The following is an 8,280-nucleotide window of genomic DNA, read 5'->3' as shown; positions in this document are numbered from 1 at the left end:
ACTGTATATAGCCTGTCTTTTTACTGTTGTTTTATTTCTTTACTTACCTATTGTTCACCTAATACCTTTTTTGCACTATTGGTTAGAGCCTGTAAGTAAGCATTTCCCTGTAAGGTCTACTACACCTGTTGTATTCGGCGCACGTGACAAGTAAACTTTGATTTGATTTGAAATAGGGAGGTTTGTGGCTGTGTTATTAACTACTGATGACCCCGCTGTAGAGGGACACCAGCAAACCACTTTTGTCAAGTCAGTGACCAACTTTCAAAGTGTGTTACATTATGGGGATGAACATTGTCCAACTTGCGCCAACATGTCAACTGCATGAATTTGACAAAAATCATGTCCTCAAAGGTCCTGAAGTTTTGACTGCAGTCGACTCAGAGATAGATAGTAGGGGTGTGCTGACATGGTGTCACCATCTGGCCATAGAGAGGTTTTTATTCTCTATTTTGGTTAGGCCAGGGTGTGATTAGGGTGGGCATTCTATGTGGTCTATTTCTTTGTTTTTGGCCGAGTGTGGTTCCAAATCAGAGGCAGCTGTCTATCGTTGTCTTTGATTGGGAATCATACTTAGGTAGCCTTTTTCCCACCTGTGTTTGTGGGTAGTTATTTTCTGTTTAGTGTCTGCACCTGACAGAACTGTTTCGTTTTTTCACTTTGTTATTTTGTTTGAGTGTTTTTGAGTAATAAGGAATCATGAACACTTACCACGCTGCGTTTTGGTCCATGCCTTCGGACGAAAGACGTTACACATGGCCGTATTCGTAATCGTATCCGTAAATTGACAGTTGATTGTCAGATCGGATGACACTCGTGATCAGAAAAAAAATATGTTTTTTAATATGCATAAATATATTTTGGCAAAATACCTCCTTGCACGTTTGCACGGGGGAAAAAATGCAGATTAGGAGCAGCGCGCAGAGGGGCGTGTGTGGTGGCTGCTGAGGGGAGGACGGCTCATAATAATGGCTGGAATGGAGCAAATTGAATGGCATCAAACACATGGAAACCATGTAGTTTGATGTTGTTGATACCTTTCCAACTATTCTGCTCCAGCCATTACAACGTGCCAGTCCTCCCCAATTAAGGTGCCACCATCCTCCTGTGGTGTGTATTTATGGGTTTATCTTCAATTTGTAGCAGGCAGACAAATGTCATATTATGCACATTGATAGCAAATGTCCTTAACATGTGTTTTATCATATAGCAGGCAGCAGTAATCTAAATGATCAGACCAAAAACATGCAGGAAAAGTGATCATGTGAAATTATGAAGCGAGTGGACGGAGAAATACAGCTTCACTCCATCTAATCAGAGCAGCTAGATCAGCGTACAGCCCGCCCTTCTCTCTACAGACAGTCAAACTAGCCAGTTGAGTTATTTAGACCACGTAGAACCTTGCACATGGCTGACAAATGAGAAAGATGTGTGCTGGCACCCGAAAAAACTCTTTTTTTAGATTAGGGATAATTACAAAAAATGAAAATCAAATTGTATTGGTCACATACACATGTTTAGCAGATGTTAATGCGAGTGTAGCGAAATGCTTGTGCTTCTAGTTCCGACAGTACAGTAATATCTAACAAGTAATCTATCAATTTCCCAACAACTACCTAATACACACAAATCTAAAAGGGGTGAATGAGAATATGTACATATAAATATATGGATGAGCGATGGCCGAGCGGCATAGGCAAGGTGCAATAGTTGGTATAATATACAGTATATACATATGATAAGAGTAATGTAAGATATGTAAACATTATTAAAATGGCATTGTTTAAAGTGACTAGTGATCCATTTATTAAAGTGGCCAGTGATTGGGTCTCAATAGGTTCCGGTACTAATTTTGGGTGCTGGTACTGTTTATATTTAGGTTCAGGAGCTTCACAATACTTTTGAGCTAATATTCTATAAGAGGAACAGGAGCTCAAGCAGCAGAAAATTGGAAGTGCTGGTACTCAGCTACCGTGAGCTCCTGCCCAAGTCAATCACTACTTCTTATCCCTTGCGCAAATAGTGTCTGTCCCGAGCTCACTGATGGGGAAACTGAGGGTCCAGAATATTTTATACAATGTTGCAAGTTCGCTAGAGCAAGCTTCCGGCTGGACCCAATTTAATAGTTGATACAATGTTTCAAGTTCGTTGCAGACAGGCCATGTGTAACCAATGTGATATTTATTTTTATCAGGATATTTTCTATCTGCAGGCTGAATTTTTTTATTTGTTGTCTTTATGTAGGCAATTTTTTTTAACCTAGTTTGCAATGGCAATAGAAGTTACAAACTTAAAAAGTATCATTTTCATTTAGATTTGGATATCATTTTGATTAACCACATGACAATGATTTTGAGATATGAAGACGTTATAAATTAAATGAAACTGTTTCACGAAAATGTGCCTATGAAAACCATAACAGCCACGCAGGTCGGTAGAAATTGTAAGATACATTGGCATTCAACATGAAAAGGTTGCCGACTCCTCGTGTAGCCTATTACCGGCAACTTCAGGAGAGTAATCGCAGAATCTGCGAAAACCAACAGAAGCGGGATGAGTATAGTGGGGTCAGGTAGTTTTTCTTCTGGTTATTTAGATCTCTGGCGCCCTCGTGCGGCATCAACCTGTAAGCTTTAAGCATCAGACAAGCTCAATGCCTGTAGTTGATTTTATTAAAACACATAGGGTGTCTATATGAAAAAATACACGTTTAAAAATTTCGGCCCATCCTATTTTTTTAGTCGGCGACAGCTCTATTTATATACTTATAGTTTACAATTACACTTTCATATTAGTAAATAATTTTGCATTATTTCAACTAACAATAGCCAGCTACTAAGTGGCTGGACCAGTTTTCCCAAAAGTGAATGATGTCAAATTTTCTTTGCTAGCCAACCCATTAATGCCGCTATCAAGCCAATCTATTAATGTACCTTGAATGGAACTGATAATTATTAGATTTAATCTAATTTCACTGCGACTGGTTAGTCAACATGCAATAATACCTTTATACTGTCACTGAGATTTATTTGCGTTGCTGGCTTCATTAAAAACTGTTAATCTGATGGATTTTGGATGTTTTTGGTCAGATGTATTTGTTCAAGGGCCTATACATGAGGCCAATTTTACCATACGACAGTGTCCAATCAAAAACGCATATTTTGACCAGTGTTCCAAGCATCATGTCTGTCATAATCCGTTCAAAAAGTATTGGAGTTTACCCTTGTAGGATGGCAAAAAAATGAGAAAAAAAGACAATTGAACAGCATTGCGTCAGCTAGGCTGGATGCTGTGCTAGAATGAAGGCCATTATAATGGAGGCGTACTTATTCACCTAGTCTCATTACTTTGTGTGAATGATATCGCTTAACTTTAAACAACCACTAGGCTACAAGGCTACAACTTTCTTGCTGTCGCAGATGCACCTCCCCCTACTTCACTCGCCGACTTCCGTCTACAGTCGGCTTCGTTTGTGCTCGAGCACACCCAGTGACCCCCAGGCTGTAGTAGTCCAAACTTCATCTATGTGAAGCTAGCCAAAATAGCGATTAGCGGTTCACCTTCAAAATAAAAGTACGCCATTAAAACTGCTGCAAACGGATACAAATAGTGGAATAATGCCATATTTGGAATAGACAATTCAAGCAAGGTTGAAATGTTATATAAAATAAACCAAAGACAACAAGTAGGCTTGTTAACTTGATATGCACTGAATAGCAAGGGTAACACTTTTGTGTTTGACTCCAAAACTAACTAAAATAAAAACATAAGGAATTACAGTATGAGTCAAAAGTTTGGACACCTACTCATTCCAAGGTTTTTCTTTGTTTACTATTTTTTACATTGTGTAATAATAGTGAAGACATCAAAACTATGAAATAACATTTGGAATCATGTAGTAATTTCTTTCCTTAATGCATTTTGAAGCAATCGGTTGTGTTGTGACAAGGTAGGGGTGGTATACAGAAGATAGCCCTATTTGGTCCATATGGCAAGAACAGCTCAAATAAGCAAAGAGAATTGACAGTCAATCATTACTTTCAAAGTTCTTAATGTTCCGCATTGACTGACCTTCATGTCTTAAAGTTTCTTCAAGTGCAGTCGCAAAAACCATCAGCCGCTATGATGAAACTGGCTCTCATGAGGACCGCCACAGGAATTGAAGACCCAGAGTTACTTCTGCTGCAGAGGATAAGTTCATTAGAGTTACCAGCCTCAGAAATTGCAGCCCAAATAAATGCTTCAGAGTTCAAGTAACAGACACATCTCAACATCAACTGTTCAGAGGAGACTGTGTGAATCAGGCCATCATGGTCGAATTGAGGGAAAGAAACCACTACTAAAGGACACCAATAAGAAGAAGAGACTTGCTTGGGCCAAGAAACACAAGCAATGGACATTAAACCGGTAGAAATCTGTCCTTTGGTCTGACGAGTCCAAATTAGATTTTTGGTTCCAACCACCGTGTCTTTGGGAGACAGAGTAGGTGAACGAATGATCTCCGCATGTGTGGTTCCCACTGTGAAGCATGGAGGTGGTGTTGTGATGGTGCTTTGCTGGTGATACTGTCTGTGATGTATTTAGAATTCAAGGCACACTTAACCAGAATGGCTACCACAGCATTCTGCAGCGATACGTCATCCCATCCAGTTTGCGCTTGGGACTATCATTTGTTTTTCAACAGGACAATGACCCAAAACACACCCCCTGGCTGTGTAAGGGCTATTTGACCAAGGAGGAGAGTGGTGGTGCTGCATCAAATGACCTGGCCTCCATAATCACATGACCTCAACCCAATTGAGATGGTTTGGAATGAGTTTGATCACAGAGTGAAGGAAAAGCAGCCAACGAGTACTCAGCATGTGGGAACTACATGATTCCATATGTGTTATTTCATAGTTGTCTTCACTATTATTCTACAATGTAGAAAATAGTAAAAATAAAGAAAAACCCTGGAATGAGTAGGTGTGTACAAGCGTTTGACTGGTACTGTAAGTCAAAACTGTAACTCGGCCACTCATGAACATTCACGGTCTTCTTGGTAAGTAACTCCGGTGTATATTTGGCTTTTTGTGTTTTAGGTTATTGTCCTGCTGAAAGGTGAATTCATCTCCCAGTGTCTGGTGGAAAGCAGACTGAACCAGGTTTTCCTGTAGGATTTTGCCTGTGCTTAGCTCCATTCTGTTTCTTTTTTATCCTGAAAAACTCCCCAGTCCTTAACGATTACAAGCACACCCATAACCACCACTATGCTTGAACATATAGAGTGGTACTCAGTAATGTGTTGTATTGGATTTGCCTTAGAACAAAAAGTAATTGCTTTGCCACATTCTTTTGCAATATTACTTTTGTGCCTTGTTGCAAACAGGATGCATGTTTTGGAATATTCTTACTCTGTACAGGCTTTCTTCTTACCACTCGGTCATCGTTAGTTCTGTGGAGTAACTACAATGTTGTTGATCCATCCTCAGTTCTCTCCTAACCACAGCCATTAAACTAACTGTTTTAAAGTCACCATGGTGAAATCCCTGAGCGATTTCCTTCTTTGGCAACTGAGTTAGGAAGGACGCCTGCATCTTTGTAGTGACTGGGTGGATTGATACACCAACCAAAGTCTAATTAACTTCACCATGCTCAAAGGGATATTCAATGTCTGCATTTTCATTTTTACCCATCTACCAATAGGTGCACTTTTTTGCGAAGCATTAGAAAACCTCCCTGGTCTTTGTGGTTGAATCTGTGCTTTAAATTCACTACTCGACTGAGGGACCTTACAGATAATTGTATGTGTGGGGTACAGAGATGAGATAGAGTATTTAACATGATTTTTGCATGACTTATTCCACAGTGTGAGTCCATGCAACGTATGTTACTTGTACTTGCTCCTGAACATTAGGCTTGCCATAAAAAGGGGTTGAATACTTCATTGCTCAAGACATTTCAGCATTTCATCGTTAATTCCACTTCAACATTAAAATGGGGTCTTGTGTGTAGGCCAGTGACGTCTAAATTTAATCCATTTTAAAATTCAGGCTCTAACACAACAAAATGTGTAAAAAGTAAAGGGGTGTGAATACTTTCTAAAGGCACTGCATACAGTATGTGGCTATACATTGCATTTTAAAATGAACATGTACAGTGTGTACTAATAGTATTTGAACCCAGGTCTGAAATACAGGACGCTATACCTCACCATCATAACACACAAAGAAGTTGAACCGGAAAGATGTAGTAGAATACAGAAACGCAGGGTATAATTGATAAAGAACTCTAGTAGTACTACACAGGGCATTCGGAAAGTATTCAGACCCTTTCCTTTTTCCACATTGTTACGTTACAGCCTTATTCTAAAATGGATGACATTTTCCTCCTCAATCTACACACAATACCCCATAATGACAAAGCGAAAACAGGTTTTAGAAATGTTTACAAAATGTATAAATAAAGCAGATACCTTACATAAGTATTCAGACCCTATGCTATGAGAATCAAAATTGAGCTCAAATGCATCCCGTTTCCATTGACCATCCTTGAGATGTTTCTAGAACATAGGTGGACTCCAATCGTGGTAAATTGTGGTAAATTCAATTGATTAGACATGATTTGGAAATGCACACACCTGTCTATATAAAGGTCCCACAGCTGACAGAGAAAAAAAAAACAAGGCCACATGACAGCCTGCTTGGAGTTTTCCAAAAGGCACTTAAACTTTCACACCATGAAAAACAAGATTCTCTGGGTCTGATGAAACCAAGATTGAACTCTTTGGCCTGAATGCCAAGCGTCACTTCTCCAGGAAACCTGGCACGATCCCTACGGTGGCGGTAGCATCATGCTGTGGGGATGTTTTTCAGCGGCAGGGACTGGGAAACTAGTCAGAATCGAGGGAAAGATGAGCGATCCCCAAACTGTTGCCACAAAGTTGAAAAAACAGAATCGTCTAGAATGTCATTGTATCCTGTAGCGTTACGATTTCCATTTACTGCAATTAAGGGGCCTAGCCTGAACCATGAAAAACAGCCCCAGGACATTATTCCTCCTCCACCAAACTTTACAGTTGGCACTATTGGGGCAGGTAGAGTTCTCCTGGCATCCGCCAAATCCGGATTTGTCCATCGGACTGCCAGATGGTGAAGCATGATTCATCACTCCAGAGAACGCGTTTCCACTGCTCCAAAGTCCAATGGCGGTGAGCTTTACACCGATGCTTGGCATTGCGAATACTGATCTTAGGCTTGTGTGCGGCTGCTCAACCATGGAAACCCATTTCATGAAGCTCCCAACGAACAGTTCTTGTGCTGATGTTGCTTCCAGAGGTGGTTTGGAACTCTGTAGTGAGTGTTGCAACAGAGGACAGGACATTGCTACGCGCTTCAGCAGTCCCGTTCTGTGAGCTTGTGTAGCCTACCACTTCACGGCTGAGCAGTTGTTGCTCCTAGACGTTTCCACTTCACAATAACAGCACTTACAGTTTACCGGGGCAGCTCTAGCAGGGCAGAAATTTGGTGAACTGACTTGTTGGAAAGGTAGGCATCCTATGACGGTGCCACGTTGAAAGTCACTGAGCTGTTCAGTAAGTCCATTCTACTGCCAATGTATGTCTATGGAGATTGCATGCCTGTGTGCTCAATTTTATACACCGGTCAGTAACGGGTGTGACTGAAATAGCCGAATCCCATAATTTGAAGGAGTGTCCACATACTTTTGTATATATATAGTTACAATGAGTGCTAAAAAAAAAGAATCCCACCAACACTCGCACTTAACTTTTTCTACTAGCAGACTTTGCTGATAACTACTTTGAGGACAAATGTACTTACTAGGACAAAGAAATGTGGTCGTCTCCCCTAACCATATTAAGATGAATGCACTAAGTCGCGCTGGATAAGAGCATCAGCTAAATGACATAAATGTAAAATGTAAATGCTCATCCCCAGTGAGGTCAAGGACAGGTGAAATTCCGCAAATAAGTAACCGCAGTCATACCTAACTGGTTATCTACCCCTCCCCCTTGCCTGTGAAGCTTATTGTGGCCTGATGTCCCAAAGGGGACGACGACGATTAACTACGGGTTTACTAAGGACGGGTTAACTAAAGATTAAGGAAGTTGCCTTTCTTTTACACACTTTAGATTTGAATTTTTTGGTCACTTTATTTGTTTTCCTCATATCACCTGTCAATTGTAATTGTTGTAGTACTAACTTGTTTGGTTAGGTGGCAGAGAATACAGCCAGCCAACTTGGAAATGAACCATGTAGCACAATAAATGGTTTATCAATT

The sequence above is a fragment of the Salvelinus alpinus genome, chromosome 11, assembly GCF_045679555.1.
Source record: "Salvelinus alpinus chromosome 11, SLU_Salpinus.1, whole genome shotgun sequence".
Taxonomy (NCBI): domain Eukaryota; kingdom Metazoa; phylum Chordata; class Actinopteri; order Salmoniformes; family Salmonidae; genus Salvelinus; species Salvelinus alpinus.
Note: the sequence above shows the minus strand (reverse complement) of the source record.